The 14,626-nt window shown below is 45.4% G+C and overlaps 7 non-coding genes and 1 pseudogene across 7 annotated transcripts; all 8 read left to right on the top strand.

Moving 5' to 3' along the window:
- Positions 1-424: 424 nt before the first annotated feature.
- Positions 425-543, top strand: LOC127000139 (5S ribosomal RNA). Its single transcript, XR_007753793.1, has one exon. It is a non-coding gene; the product is annotated as a 5S ribosomal RNA (ribosomal RNA).
- Positions 544-1,178: 635 nt separating this feature from the next.
- Positions 1,179-1,297, top strand: LOC127000147 (5S ribosomal RNA). The gene has a single exon (XR_007753801.1). It is a non-coding gene; the product is annotated as a 5S ribosomal RNA (ribosomal RNA).
- Positions 1,298-1,933: 636 nt separating this feature from the next.
- Positions 1,934-2,052, top strand: LOC127000138 (5S ribosomal RNA). Its single transcript, XR_007753792.1, has one exon. It is a non-coding gene; the product is annotated as a 5S ribosomal RNA (ribosomal RNA).
- A 634-nt stretch (positions 2,053-2,686) lies between these two features.
- Positions 2,687-2,805, top strand: LOC127000137 (5S ribosomal RNA). The gene has a single exon (XR_007753791.1). It is a non-coding gene; the product is annotated as a 5S ribosomal RNA (ribosomal RNA).
- Positions 2,806-3,430: 625 nt separating this feature from the next.
- Positions 3,431-3,549, top strand: LOC127000136 (5S ribosomal RNA). The gene has a single exon (XR_007753790.1). It is a non-coding gene; the product is annotated as a 5S ribosomal RNA (ribosomal RNA).
- Positions 3,550-4,184: 635 nt separating this feature from the next.
- On the top strand, positions 4,185-4,303 carry LOC127000135 (5S ribosomal RNA). The gene has a single exon (XR_007753789.1). It is a non-coding gene; the product is annotated as a 5S ribosomal RNA (ribosomal RNA).
- A 635-nt stretch (positions 4,304-4,938) lies between these two features.
- On the top strand, positions 4,939-5,054 carry LOC127000149 (5S ribosomal RNA; annotated as a pseudogene).
- Positions 5,055-5,685: 631 nt separating this feature from the next.
- On the top strand, positions 5,686-5,804 carry LOC127000134 (5S ribosomal RNA). The gene has a single exon (XR_007753788.1). It is a non-coding gene; the product is annotated as a 5S ribosomal RNA (ribosomal RNA).
- The last annotated feature ends 8,822 nt before the right edge of the window (positions 5,805-14,626 follow it).

Here is a 14,626-nt window from a genome sequence, read left to right as displayed (position 1 = left end):
ACTACACGTTGTTCTCTGTCGGTGAGCCAGTCATGAATCCACGCACATAGATGGTCGTTAATACCGTGGGAACGCAATTTTGAAATAAGCCTAACGTGAGGAACTTTATCAAATGCTTTCTGAAAATCTAGGTAAATTACGTCATATGGGCTTCGGGCGTCCCAACATGTATAAACATCGGTTTTTACTTCACCGGGGTCCCAGCGCTGGCATGTGTTTACCTGTGTTACCTGGCTCAAACGTAAGGAGCAACTTAACAAACCTTCACTCCTTCACCCGGTCCAAGCGCTGGCGTTTACCCGTGTCACCTGGCTCAGACATCGGGACCAACTTAACAAACCTTCACTACTTCGCCCGGTCCAAGCGCTGGCATGTGATTACCTGTGTTACCTGCCTCAAAGATGAAAGCCAGTTCACCTTTCTTGTCAACGGCCACACCACGTTGAAAACACCGCTTCTCGTCCGATCAGCGAAGTTAAGCGACGTTGGGTCTGGATAGTACTTGGATGGGTGACCGCCTGGGAACACCAGATGCTGTTGGCATCCCTCTTTTTATTTAATTTCTCTTAACTTTTCACTTTGCGGTCCTGGTGACTCTCTTCTTTTCATATATCTTTCGGCCTTTCGTTATGTTTTATATTTTTTTTCTTTCGTTTTGCACCCCTCTTCTTTTCTTTTCCTTTAGCTTTTAGCCTTTCTTTTGCATTCCTCTTTTCTTTTCATCTAGGTCCTAGCCTTTCGCTTTGCATCCCTGTTTTCGTTTTATTTAGCTTTTTGACTTTCGTTTTGCACCATTTCTTTTCATTAAGCATTTCGTTTTCCGTCCCTTTTTTTTTCTTTGTATTTAGCTGAGCCTTTCGTTTTTGAAAATTTTGACGCTGGTTACGTAACTTTATTTATTTATTTATTTATTCATTCATTCATTTATTTATTTATTTTTACTTCACCGGGGTCCCAGCGCTGGCATGTGTTTACCTGTGTTACCTGGCTCAAACGTAAGGAGCAACTTAACAAACCTTCACTCCTTCACCCGGTCCAAGCGCTGGCGTTTACCCGTGTCACCTGGCTCAGACATCAGGACCAACTTAACAAACCTTCACTACTTCGCCCGGTCCAAGCGCTGGCATGTGATTACCTGTGTTACCTGCCTCAAAGATGAAAGCCAGTTCACCTTTCTTGTCAACAGCCACACCACGTTGAAAACACCGCTTCTCGTCCGATCAGCGAAGTTAAGCGACGTTGGGTCTGGATAGTACTTGGATGGGTGACAGCCTGGGAACACCAGATGCTGTTGGCATCCTTCTTTTTATTTAATTTCTCTTAACTTTTCACTTTGCGGTCCTGGTGACTCTTTTCTTTTCATATATCTTTCGGCCTTTCGTTATGTTTTATATTTTTTTTTCTTTCGTTTTGCATCCCTCTTCTTTTCTTTTCCTTTAGCTTTTAGCCTTTCTTTTGCATTCCTCTTTTCTTTTCATCTAGGTCTTAGCCTTTCGCTTTGCATCCCTGTTTTCGTTTTATTTAGCTTTTTGACTTTCGTTTTGCACCATTTCTTTTCATTAAGTATTTCGTTTTCCGTCCCTTTTTTTTTCTTTGTATTTAGCTGAGCCTTTCGTTTTTGAAAATTTTGACGCTGGTTACGTAACTTTATTTATTTATTTATTTATTCATTCATTCATTTATTTATTTATTTTGACTTCACAGGGGTCCCAGCGCTGGCATGTGTTTACCTGTGTTACCTGGCTCAAACGTAAGGAGCAACTTAACAAACCTTCACTCCTTCACCCGGTCCAAGCGCTGGCGTTTACCCGTGTCACCTGGCTCAGACATCGGGACCAACTTAACAAACCTTCACTACTTCGCCCGGTCCAAGCGCTGGCATGTGATTACCTGTGTTACCTGCCTCAAAGATGAAAGCCAGTTCACCTTTCTTGTCAACGGCCACACCACGTTGAAAACACCGCTTCTCGTCCGATCAGCGAAGTTAAGCGACGTTGGGTCTGGATAGTACTTGGATGGGTGACCGCCTGGGAACACCAGATGCTGTTGGCATCCCTCTTTTTATTTAATTTCTCTTAACTTTTCACTTTGCGGTCCTGGTGACTCTCTTCTTTTCATATATCTTTCGGCCTTTCGTTATGTTTTATATTTTTTTTCTTTCGTTTTGCACCCCTCTTCTTTTCTTTTCCTTTAGCTTTTAGCCTTTCTTTTGCATTCCTCTTTTCTTTTCATCTAGGTCCTAGCCTTTCGCTTTGCATCCCTGTTTTCGTTTTATTTAGCTTTTTGACTTTCGTTTTGCACCATTTCTTTTCATTAAGCATTTCGTTTTCCGTCCATTTTTTTTTCTTTGTATTTATATTAGCCTTTCGTTATTGAAAATTTTGACGCTTGATAAGTAACTTTATTTATTTATTTATTTATTCATTCATTCATATATTTATTTATTTTACTTCACCGGGGTCCCAGCGCTGGCATGTGTTTACCTGTGTTACCTGGCTCAAACGTAAGGAGCAACTTAACAAACCTTCACTCCTTCACCCGGTCCAAGCGCTGGCGTTTACCCGTGTCACCTGGCTCAGACATCGGGACCAACTTAACAAACCTTCACTACTTCGCCCGGTCCAAGCGCTGGCATGTGATTACCTGTGTTACCTGCCTCAAAGATGAAAGCCAGTTCACCTTTCTTGTCAACGGCCACACCACGTTGAAAACACCGCTTCTCGTCCGATCAGCGAAGTTAAGCGACGTTGGGTCTGGATAGTACTTGGATGGGTGACCGCCTGGGAACACCAGATGCTGTTGGCATCCCTCTTTTTATTTAATTTCTCTTAACTTTTCACTTTGCGGTCCTGGTGACTCTCTTCTTTTCATATATCTTTCGGCCTTTCTTTATGTTTTATATTTTTTTCTTTCGTTTTGCACCCTCTTTTCTTTTCCTTTAGCTTTTAGCCTTTCTTTGCATTCCTCTTTTCTTTTCATCTAGGTCCTAGCCTTTCGCTTTGCATCCCTGTTTTCGTTTTATTTAGCTTTTGACTTTCGTTTTGCACCATTTCTTTTCATTAAGCATTTCGTTTTCCGTCCCTTTTTTTCTTTGTATTTAGCTGAGCCTTTCGTTTTGAAAATTTTGACGCTGGTTACGTAACTTTATTTATTGATTTATTTATTCATTCAGTCATTTATTTATTTATGTTTACTTCACCGGGGTCCCAGCGCTGGCATGTGTTTACCTGTGTTACCTGGCTCAAACGTAAGGAGCAACTTAACAAACCTTCACTCCTTCACCCGGTCCAAGCGCTGGCGTTTACCCGTGTCACCTGGCTCAGACATCGGGACCAACTTAACAAACCTTCACTACTTCGCCCGGTCCAAGCGCTGGCATGTGATTACCTGTGTTACCTGCCTCAAAGATGAAAGCCAGTTCACCTTTCTTGTCAACGGCCACACCACGTTGAAAACACCGCTTCTCGTCCGATCAGCGAAGTTAAGCGACGTTGGGTCTGGATAGTACTTGGATGGGTGACCGCCTGGGAACACCAGATGCTGTTGGCATCCCTCTTTTTATTTAATTTCTCTTAACTTTTCACTTTGCGGTCCTGGTGACTCTCTTCTTTTCATATATCTTTCGGCCTTTCGTTATGTTTTATATTTTTTTTCTTTCGTTTTGCACCCCTCTTCTTTTCTTTTCCTTTAGCTTTTAGCCTTTCTTTTGCATTCCTCTTTTCTTTTCATCTAGGTCCTAGCCTTTCGCTTTGCATCCCTGTTTTCGTTTTATTTAGCTTTTTGACTTTCGTTTTGCACCATTTCTTTTCATTAAGCATTTCGTTTTCCGTCCCTTTTTTTTTCTTTGTATTTAGCTGAGCCTTTCGTTTTTGAAAATTTTGACGCTGGTTACGTAACTTTATTTATTTATTTATTTATTCATTCATTCATTTATTTATTTATTTTTACTTCACCGGGGTCCCAGCGCTGGCATGTGTTTACCTGTGTTACCTGGCTCAAACGTAAGGAGCAACTTAACAAACCTTCACTCCTTCACCCGGTCCAAGCGCTGGCGTTTACCCGTGTCACCTGGCTCAGACATCAGGACCAACTTAACAAACCTTCACTACTTCGCCCGGTCCAAGCGCTGGCATGTGATTACCTGTGTTACCTGCCTCAAAGATGAAAGCCAGTTCACCTTTCTTGTCAACGGCCACACCACGTTGAAAACACCGCTTCTCGTCCGATCAGCGAAGTTAAGCGACGTTGGGTCTGGATAGTACTTGGATGGGTGACCGCCTGGGAACACCAGATGCTGTTGGCATCCCTCTTTTTATTTAATTTCTCTTAACTTTTCACTTTGCGGTCCTGGTGACTCTTTTCTTTTCATATATCTTTCGGCCTTTCGTTATGTTTTATATTTTTTTTCTTTCGTTTTGCACCCCTCTTCTTTTCTTTTCCTTTAGCTTTTAGCCTTTCTTTTGCATTCCTCTTTTCTTTTCATCTAGGTCCTAGCCTTTCGCTTTGCATCCCTGTTTTCGTTTTATTTAGCTTTTTGACTTTCGTTTTGCACCATTTCTTTTCATTAAGCATTTCGTTTTCCGTCCCTTTTTTTTTCTTTGTATTTAGCTGAGCCTTTCGTTTTTGAAAATTTTGACGCTGGTTACGTAACTTTATTTATTTATTTATTTATTCATTCATTCATTTATTTATTTATTTTTACTTCACCGGGGTCCCAGCGCTGGCATGTGTTTACCTGTGTTACCTGGCTCAAACGTAAGGAGCAACTTAACAAACCTTCACTCCTTCACCCGGTCCAAGCGCTGGCGTTTACCCGTGTCACCTGGCTCAGACATCGGGACCAACTTAACAAACCTTCACTACTTCGCCCGGTCCAAGCGCTGGCATGTGATTACCTGTGTTACCTGCCTCAAAGATGAAAGCCAGTTCACCTTTCTTGTCAACGGCCACACGTTGAAAACACCGCTTCTCGTCCGATCAGCGAAGTTAAGCGACGTTGGGTCTGGATAGTACTTGGATGGGTGACCGCCTGGGAACACCAGATGCTGTTGGCATCCCTCTTTTTATTTAATTTCTCTTAACTTTTCACTTTGCGGTCCTGGTGACTCTTTTCTTTTCATATATCTTTCGGCCTTTCGTTATGTTTTATATTTTTTTCTTTCGTTTTGCACCCTCTTCTTTTCTTTCCTTTAGCTTTTAGCCTTTCTTTTGCATTCCTCTTTTCTTTTCATCTAGGTCCTAGCCTTTCGCTTTGCATCCCTGTTTTCGTTTTATTTAGCTTTTTGACTTTCGTTTTGCACCATTTCTTTTCATTAAGCATTTCGTTTTCCGTCCCTTTTTTTTCTTTGTATTTAGCTGAGCCTTTCGTTTTGAAAAATTTTGACGCTGGTTACGTAACTTTATTTATTTATTTATTTATTCATTCATTCATTTATTTATTTATTTTTACTTCACCGGGGTCCCAGCGCTGGCATGTGTTTACCTGTGTTACCTGGCTCAAACGTAAGGAGCAACTTAACAAACCTTCACTCCTTCACCCGGTCCAAGCGCTGGCGTTTACCCGTGTCACCTGGCTCAGACATCGGGACCAACTTAACAAACCTTCACTACTTCGCCCGGTCCAAGCGCTGGCATGTGATTACCTGTGTTACCTGCCTCAAAGATGAAAGCCAGTTCACCTTTCTTGTCAACGGCCACACCACGTTGAAAACACCGCTTCTCGTCCGATCAGCGAAGTTAAGCGACGTTGGGTCTGGATAGTACTTGGATGGGTGACCGCCTGGGAACACCAGATGCTGTTGGCATCCCTCTTTTTATTTAATTTCTCTTAACTTTTCACTTTGCGGTCCTGGTGACTCTTTTCTTTTCATATATCTTTCGGCCTTTCGTTATGTTTTATATTTTTTTCTTTCGTTTTGCACCCCTCTTCTTTTCTTTTCCTTTAGCTTTTAGCCTTTCTTTTGCATTCCTCTTTTCTTTTCATCTAGGTCTTAGCCTTTCGCTTTGCATCCCTGTTTTCGTTTTATTTAGCTTTTTGACTTTCGTTTTGCACCATTTCTTTTCATTAAGCATTTCGTTTTCCGTCCCTTTTTTTTTCTTTGTATTTAGCTGAGCCTTTCGTTTTTGAAAATTTTGACGCTGGTTACGTAACTTTATTTATTTATTTATTTATTCATTCATTCTGTGGTGCCCCGCGGGCCGCGACACCACTCGTGTCATCATCATCTTCTCCGGCAATATTTTCCGATGACAACAGCGGTATCGACCGCTAAAGCACAACACGGACTCCAACACATGATTGTCCCCAAACGCACTGTTCATTTACCAACCTATACACAATTGCCCATTAACGCACCCGCTTATCTCTCTAAGCCAAAACACAATCAACCGCGGCCAAAACACAATCAACCGCGGCCAAAACACGATCAACCGCGGAACAAAATGTTATGAAAACAAAGCTGCGTCACCGCGTGACAGCTACACTAAGGATTACAATCGAGTGTACGCCAACCTTATTACACATGTCGGTTAGGTAGATTATTGTATGAGCTCGGTGTGAGTTTGATGTATGACTCACACGCCTGACGTATTACCCTCGTGATGTCTGTATGTATGTCATGCCTATATAAGAAGCATTTATTCAGGCTAGGGATCAGATCAGCCAGCACTCTGTTCGTGTGCTGTACACCCAGTTGTCCTTCCCTAGACAACATGGGCAGAACATTCATCTTTGCTACTGTGAGTATGGAGTGAAGAATTACCATAGAGGAAAGCGTATCTAACATATCTATTGTGTTCTATTATCTTAGTTTTACTTAGGATTATATTTCTATGATACTTTATTGTGTGAGTTTTTACTCAATATTATACCAGTGCTAACGTCAGTAACCAATAGTGAAAGAAAACCTGAAGACTCATTGAGTCTCGTAAGCCAGTCGCTGGTTTAAACAATATTTTTACCCTTTGTAATATTAAGTAGTATTAAGGTAGAATAAAATACATATAAGAAAGGCGACACCGTTTCATCACCCCATTTACGAACTCCTTTAAATACTCCTAAAGTACCAGAATTTTAAGTCAAGTGTCACTAGTACAAACAGTGTGTCGTCTCCCCTGTGTGACCCGAGATAACGGGTTACAACATTGGTGTCAGGTGTGGGGTGGTGAAACTGGTGGTGAAACTTGTGGTGAAACTTGTGGTAAAACTTGTGGTGAAACTTTTGGTGAAACTTGCGATTTATATTGGTTTATATTGGTATTGTACTGGTGTATGTCCACATCCGAAAGCGAGGGAGAAGACAGTTATTCTTGGAATTACGGGAATAAGACTTTAGAGTTAAAAATGCCAGACCAAGGCAAGAACCCTCCCCCCACCAAAGGAGATGGAAAATCGATCACCCTTGCCCATGATGATCTTGTCACGCTACTTAGCCGTCATACCTTGAATGATTTTAGTAGAGTGCAGGGACTCTTATATTTTTGTGGTGGAGAAGAAAAAAGTAGCAAAGCACCAAACCTCCCATGCCATAAGCTAGCAAAGAAATGGATAGAGGATATTGATAGCCGGACACAGGCAAATTGGGACACTACCGGAAAGATTGAGTTAGCCAAACAATATGCCCTGGGAGCAGCTAGCGATCATCTCCTCGGTTTTATCACTAGATGTGGACAGGATTGGGAAAAAGTAAAGGAAGACTTCCTACGTGTGTTTCCCACAGTAAGGACCTTTTCGGTCCTCCAGAAAGAATTGGGAGAGGCAAAACGGCGGACAGGAGAAAACATCCGCACCTTCCTCATCCGCCTGGAGACATTGAGAGACGAGTTGATCGCTCTCAAGCCTGACAATGCCAGTTTGCTAACTGAGATAACCGCTTTACGGCTCAGAGAGGCTTTCCCTCCGGCCCTCTTACTCATCCTAACGGAGGAAGAAAAGGGGGACCCACAGAAGGTATTAAAGAAAGGGTATGAGTATATTAAAGCTTATCCAGAGTCGAAGCTATCCGATGCCGATATCGCCAAAGAAATAAAAGTGCTGAACGTCTGTTCCACCCAGGCATCCCTACCCAAACATGTCTCACAAGCCCGTCCTCCACGCCCTCCAGGCCAGTCACGTTACCCGATACCCCAAAGGGGAGGACGGCACGCCGCGCCACCTACACGCCCATATGGGAACGCGCCCACACCACCTACATGTTATGCTTGTGGGTATGTAGGACACATGGCTCGCGATTGCACATATGGAAGGCAGTATAGGGGTGCCTACCACCCACCAACGGGCTCTCGGTACCCTCAGTACCAGCCCACTCGAAACAGGCGTCAGCCTGTCTCGCCTTGCGCTGCCTGGCGCCCGGAGTACACGGCCGGTCCCTCACCCCGTAGCTCCTGGGTCAACCCTGACCACGAGAAGAACAAAAAAAAAACGACCCCAGAGTAGATGCGGCAGTCCACGGCCCTACCAACGCCCTCACGTTGAGATTGTGCGTAGGCGCTAATGCACAAAAGGAGATGGTTTACGCAATGCTAGACACAGGAGCAGGAGCGTCCCTAATAGAAGAAGATTTATTTAGGAAGGTAGGCGGGAAGATGATAGTTACAGAACCTCTCTCCATACAAGGGGTAGATCGGACTCCAATCCCTAATAAAGGAATAGACGAAGTAGTAGTAGACTTTGGGCACGGAGAAATTATAGAAAAGTTTGTAGTAATATCACAAGGTATAGTGTTACCAACAGCAGTTTTGTTGGGCCTAGAATTTATGTGGAGACAAAATGTGGTAGCTGCACCGCTGGCCACCCCTGGGCAGTTTAGTGTAATGGTGGGCGCCTACCCAGTGGAAGTACATTCCCTGGCTGCAGACGATATGAGCCCGTACCCAGAAGATTGACTAACCGACCATAAACCTACTTTAGACGAGATGGAGGAAGTACCAGTGGAAGCATACGCTATTAACGTGGCGTCCTTGCTACCAGGCACGGCAGGGTATGTCACTCTGGAGGCAGAGATTGGCAGAGCCCAGCAAGCCTTATTTCTCCCAAGGTCCAATGATATCCCTTCTTCATTTTATTTCCCGGGTTCGTAACCTTAACTCCTAACGTCAAACAAAACAAAGTCTAATTCATAATTCCCTATGCTAACACAACTGAAGAAACTATTGAGATGCCAACAGGTGAAGTGATGGGACACATTTATTCTTGTCGCTCAGAATACTATCAATCATCGAATAATGAATGTGTAGCGGCTGTCACAAAAACAGCTACAAATCCGCCTGTAACCAAGTCAAGTAAGAAGATGTTAATCGATAAGCTTATAGACGAGCTATTTTTACCCTCACAACTGGAAAATTGCTGTCTGAAGGGCCTAACCGGCAAGTATCCTGATGTGTTTGCTCTAAAAACGAGCCACTCACTATTACCCCTATTATGTTCACACTTTAAGGCTAAAAATGACAAGCCTATATATAAAAAGCCATACCCAATACCAGTAAAATATCATAAAGAAATAGAGATTCAGCTCAAGGACCTTGAGGCCCAGGGTATTATACGCCCTAGTGCGTCACCCTACAGCGCACCTCTAGTCCCTGTTGCTAAAAGGATGGTGGAGTCAGACTTTGTCTCGACTTCCGCGCTTTGAACGATGAATTGATTGATGACAAACATCCCTCCCTAACATTAACCTCATTTTGCAACAGTTAGGGGAAAGTAAAGTATTCACCTCCCTTGATTTGCGCCAGGGCTACCACCAAGTCCCATTGGCAGAGGAATCTAAACACTTGACAGCCTTCACGACACCTTATGGCCTCTATGAATTCACTACAGTCCCCTTTGGATTAAAAACAGCACCTGCAGCCTATCAACGGATCATGAATCAAGTTCTCATAGGTCTGACAGGAAGAATTGTACATGTATACCTTGATGATTTGATAGTACAAGGGAAAGACATGGACCATCACCTAAAGAACCTCCATGCCGTCTTGGACAGACTGCAGAAGGCTCACCTGTCCTTAAGACTAGATAAGTGTTCCTTTTTCAAAGAGCAAGTAGATTATCTGGGTCACATTGTTAGTGCTTCTGGCTTGAAGCCTCAGCCCTCAAAGGTACAGGCGGTGCAACAACTCACTCCTCCGAAAACAGTCAAAGAACTTCAAGGTTTCCTGGGATTGGTTAACTTTTATAGGAAATTCATTAAAGACTTTGCCAAGATAGCATCCCCACTTAATAATTTACTCAAAGGGAGGAAAGTAACCAAGAATGATAAGACACATCTGGAGTGGAATGAAGAGGCATTGCATGCATTTAGCACACTAAAGAACAGTCTAACGACTGACATTGTTTTAGCCTTTCCGGATTTCCGGAAGCCCTTCAATCTCACCACAGATGCGTCAGATAAGGCAATAGGTGGTGTGTTGCAACAAAAGGATGAAAATGGTAGTTTACGTCCCATAGCATATTTTAGTAGAACCCTGAATGGGGCAGAACGTAACTACTCAGCGGTAGAGAAGCTTTAGCAGTCATCTATGGCCTCAGTACTAACTGACCCCTTATCTTGGGTTATAGGATACACATCCTGTCGGACCATAGACCACTGACTTGGCTGTTAAAAAGCACAGTACCTAGCAGCAGGATTGCACGCTGGCAGACACTTCTAGGAGAATTTGACTTTAGTATTGATTATCTCCCAGGCTCCAGCAACATGGTAGCAGATTTTTTGTCAAGGATTAGGAATCAGGAGAGCGACGTGATAGAAGGCGAATTGGATGCTCGAATTATGTCTGTCACCCTTACGGGTGGACAGGACATGTCTGTCGCCTCTCCGGAGGGACATGACAAACAGGATAAGTTTCTCCATTGGAGTCTTGCTGGACTCATGGAGCACCAGGATCGCGATCCTGAACTGAGAGAATTGAAGCATGCTTTTGAACAGACCACCGGTGGTAACGTACATGAGAGAGATGAGAGAGATGAGAGAAAGGTTGCAGAGAGGAGCAATGTAACGTTAAATGCAGCTAAGAGGCACTTCAAAAAACTGCCTCTTAGTGAAGTGTGTGTAGAGAACGGCATTCTCTACCGCAATGTTTGCGATGAATACAACAAGCAGAAAAGACTGGTTATCGTTCCACCAAGCTACATTCCTAACGCGTTAGCTTTGGCGCATTCCATGCTACCTGCAGGGCATGGAGGCACTAAGGTTACGTTGGCACGCTGTCGCAAGTTTGCGTACTGGCCGGGAATGAAGGCGGACGTGGAGCAATATGTCAGATCTTGTCCTGTCTGTTGTCGGTTTAAGAAAAGGGGATCCCCGCCAGCTCCACTTATGAGGTATCCAGAGGTTGGCCAACCGTTTGACAGAGTCCATATGGATATTGTCGGACCTTTGTCTGTTTCAGACGAAGGCTATAGGTATGTACTGACAGTGATAGACGTCCTGTCACGCTTCTTGGTAGCAACCCCCCTTCGTACGAATACAGCCAAGGAAGTGGCAGCTGCGTTCTACAAGAACGTAGTCTGTGTACACAGCATCCCGCCGATTCTAGTCACGGATCAAGGAAAGGAGTTCGTCAACACTCTCTTACGAGAGTTGACTCAGTTGTTACAGATTGATCATCTAAGGACAACTCCTTATCACCCGTCTGCAAACGGTGTGATAGAAAGGCCTAATGGCACCTTAATAAATATCTTGAGAACTTTGTGCGAGGACAATCGCGGTATCTGGGACCAAATGCTTCCGGTTGCAACACACGCCTACAACACTGCCTACCATCGTGTTCTGAAAGATTCACCATTTTCTTGCTTTTCTCTCAGGACCCAAATGTTCCTTTTGAAGTGCTTGAGAATAAACTCCAACCTTGTTATGATGTTGACAGCTATAAAGCATTTACTTCTAGTGTCGCGCAGCGGACCTATAAACTATGTCAGACCAATATAGATATAGGATGGCAGGAGTCAGAAAGAATGTTTAGGAAATCCAAACCCAAACAGGTGGTAGTAGGAGATCGGGTCTACTTAAGGCATGTATGTACAAAGGGCGAACCCAAGAAGCTCCAGCCCTTGTTCAATGGACCTTTTAGGGTGCTAGAAAAAATAAGCCCTGTAGTCTTACGACTGCGTCATGTTAGAGGTGGTAAGATCAAGACAGTTCACACAAATAATGTTCAGGTCGTTCACGAGGACTCTCTTGGCTTCCATGACTCTCCTAATGTCAGGCGTGCATACCCTCTCCCTGATCAAGTAGTAGAAGTGGACCCACTCCCCATGACTTATTCCCCCGAGGAGCCGCTGCCATTGTCCTTTCCAGCTCCTTCCGAGCTCTCCTCACCGGCTCCTGTCTCCTCAGATGCTTCCGAGGTCCCCTCATTGGTTCCCTCAGCTCCTTCAGAGCCCTGTGTCAGTCGCTCATTACGCTCCAATACGGTACCCCCTTCTCTCCCCAATGTCATGGAACGCCCTCTTGAGTATCGCCAACGCCCAACGAACTGATGCCCCCTATAATTACAGATCCTGGGTGTTGCCCTTTCCTTGTCTTCCCTTGATCCCTCCCGGGAGCAACCCATTCGTCCCGGCCTCGTCTTCTCCCCAGTCTTTAAGATGCTGTTGACAGGACGGTACTATGTTGTCCCCGTCGTCATCAAGACGGACGACATCCAACGTCCTCTCATCAACGTGGCAAATCTAACAGCGGAAGTTTCATGGTCGATTGAACATATGAATCAATCGTTCCCTACTGTTGGTCTACTCAGGCGCATTCTAGACTCTTTTCACATTGAGTTTGCGAAGTTATTCAAAGATCTTAACAGCTTTCTGTCGGCTATGAGTGGTAGAGATGGAAGCCCGTTTCGGACTCGCCAGAAGCGAGGGGCCGTGGATTTCCTTGGCTCGGTAGCAAACCTCCTTTTCGGTACGGCCACTCAGGCCCAAATAGATGTGATACACGGAAGCTCTCCCAGCTCTACCCTGTCCACAGAAGAGACGTCAACAACCTCCATCAGGAAGTCCTCAACGCCACAGTTCGGGACCTCCGTCATGTTCATTCTGCCATCTCCGTCTAGAGTCCGCCTCGGCTTTGGCCTCAGCTATTATCCGTCAGTTCTCACTAAAAACCTTGCAAATTGAAGGGGAAATGCGTATTTTGGAGACTATCCTTCTCATTCAGTTGGCACTTAGTGACCTGAATCATGATACTCTGAATCTCAAGCTTGGCCTTCAGCAGCTGTCCCAAACGCAGGTTTCCCCTCTCCTCCTTCCAAATGATGTACTATTTCGTGTGCTCAGCAATGCGTCACTCCATTACCCAGGCTTACTTTTCCCTGCAGCACATGAATATTTAGCATTGTATAGAGATGTCTCTAGGGTTATTTCTAAAGGTACGCTTTCCTCAGGAACCTTTCACTTCTACTTACAAATCCCCATGAAAGGGGATCCCTCTGACGTGTTCGATGTGTTTAAAATGGACGCATTGCCTTTTCATCTTGATGGCACGCCATATTTTCTGCACACCGATACGCTTTCCACTTACCTTGCGGTTTCTGAAGACCGCACTCACTATATGCTCTTAGACTCCTTGGACCGCTGTACTAAACACCACCTGCTCTATGTATGTCCCCCTATCGCCCCTGTCTACTCGACTTCTGTCCGGCGCTGCGAGATCGCTCTCTTTCTCGATCGCCCAGACGCCCTCTCGCTGTGTTCTAAGTCTCTCCTCAGAGTCTTCCCCCCGGTCTTCATCCCGTCTCCTGCGGGCTGGGTCTTCGCTACCGATACTCCCCAGGTGGTCACCATGGTCTGCCCGGACAGCCCGGTCTCCAAATACAGGCAGACCATCAACGGGACGGGACTCCTCAGCCTCGGTATGGGCTGTAGTGCCCACTCCGACGCCTTCAGCCTCCCTGCCTCTGCTACTATGGACGGTGACGCCCCGCTGACGGTTCATCGCGCCCCCTTCCACATCGGACGTGACGTGATCTCATCGCTCCTGGCCAGGACTCCCCTTGGCCCCTTCCCCTCCCCGCCGCCGTCGCCCGGGTCGTCTCTGGCCCCCCCGCTGGACCTCCCTCCAGCACTTCACGCGCTCCAGGAATCCGTCTCTCCGGTCCCCGCCTTCGACCCCTTCCTCCCTTGGTGGGGGTGGCTGCTCCTCCTCGGCGTCGTCTTCGTCGCCGGTGGGGTGGCCTTCTTCTGTCTCTTCAGGTCCCGTCTCTCGCAGGACTTCTCCCCCACGATCCCGCCATCCCCGTCTTGGCCCTCCATGGTCGTCCGCCGGACGGAACGCTTCGTGACACGAGGACGTGGCGTTATTTTAACGGGGGGGGGTATGTGGTGCCCCGCGGGCCGCGACACCACTCGTGTCATCATCATCTTCTCCGGCAATATTTTCCGATGACAACAGCGGTATCGACCGCTAAAGCACAACACGGACTCCAACACATGATTGTCCCCAAACGCACTGTTCATTTACCAACCTATACACAATTGCCCATCAACGCACCCGCTTATCTCTCTAAGCCAAAACACAATCAACCGCGGCCAAAACACAATCAACCGCGGCCAAACACGATCAACCGCGGAACAAAATATTATGAAAACAAAGCTGCGTCACCGCGTGACAGCTACACTAAGGATTACAATCGAGTGTAC

This window comes from Eriocheir sinensis, chromosome 17 (assembly GCF_024679095.1).
Source record: "Eriocheir sinensis breed Jianghai 21 chromosome 17, ASM2467909v1, whole genome shotgun sequence".
Lineage (NCBI taxonomy): Eukaryota > Metazoa > Arthropoda > Malacostraca > Decapoda > Varunidae > Eriocheir > Eriocheir sinensis.
The sequence above is the reverse complement of the archived record's forward strand: the minus strand, read 5'-3'. Positions and strand labels throughout refer to the sequence as shown.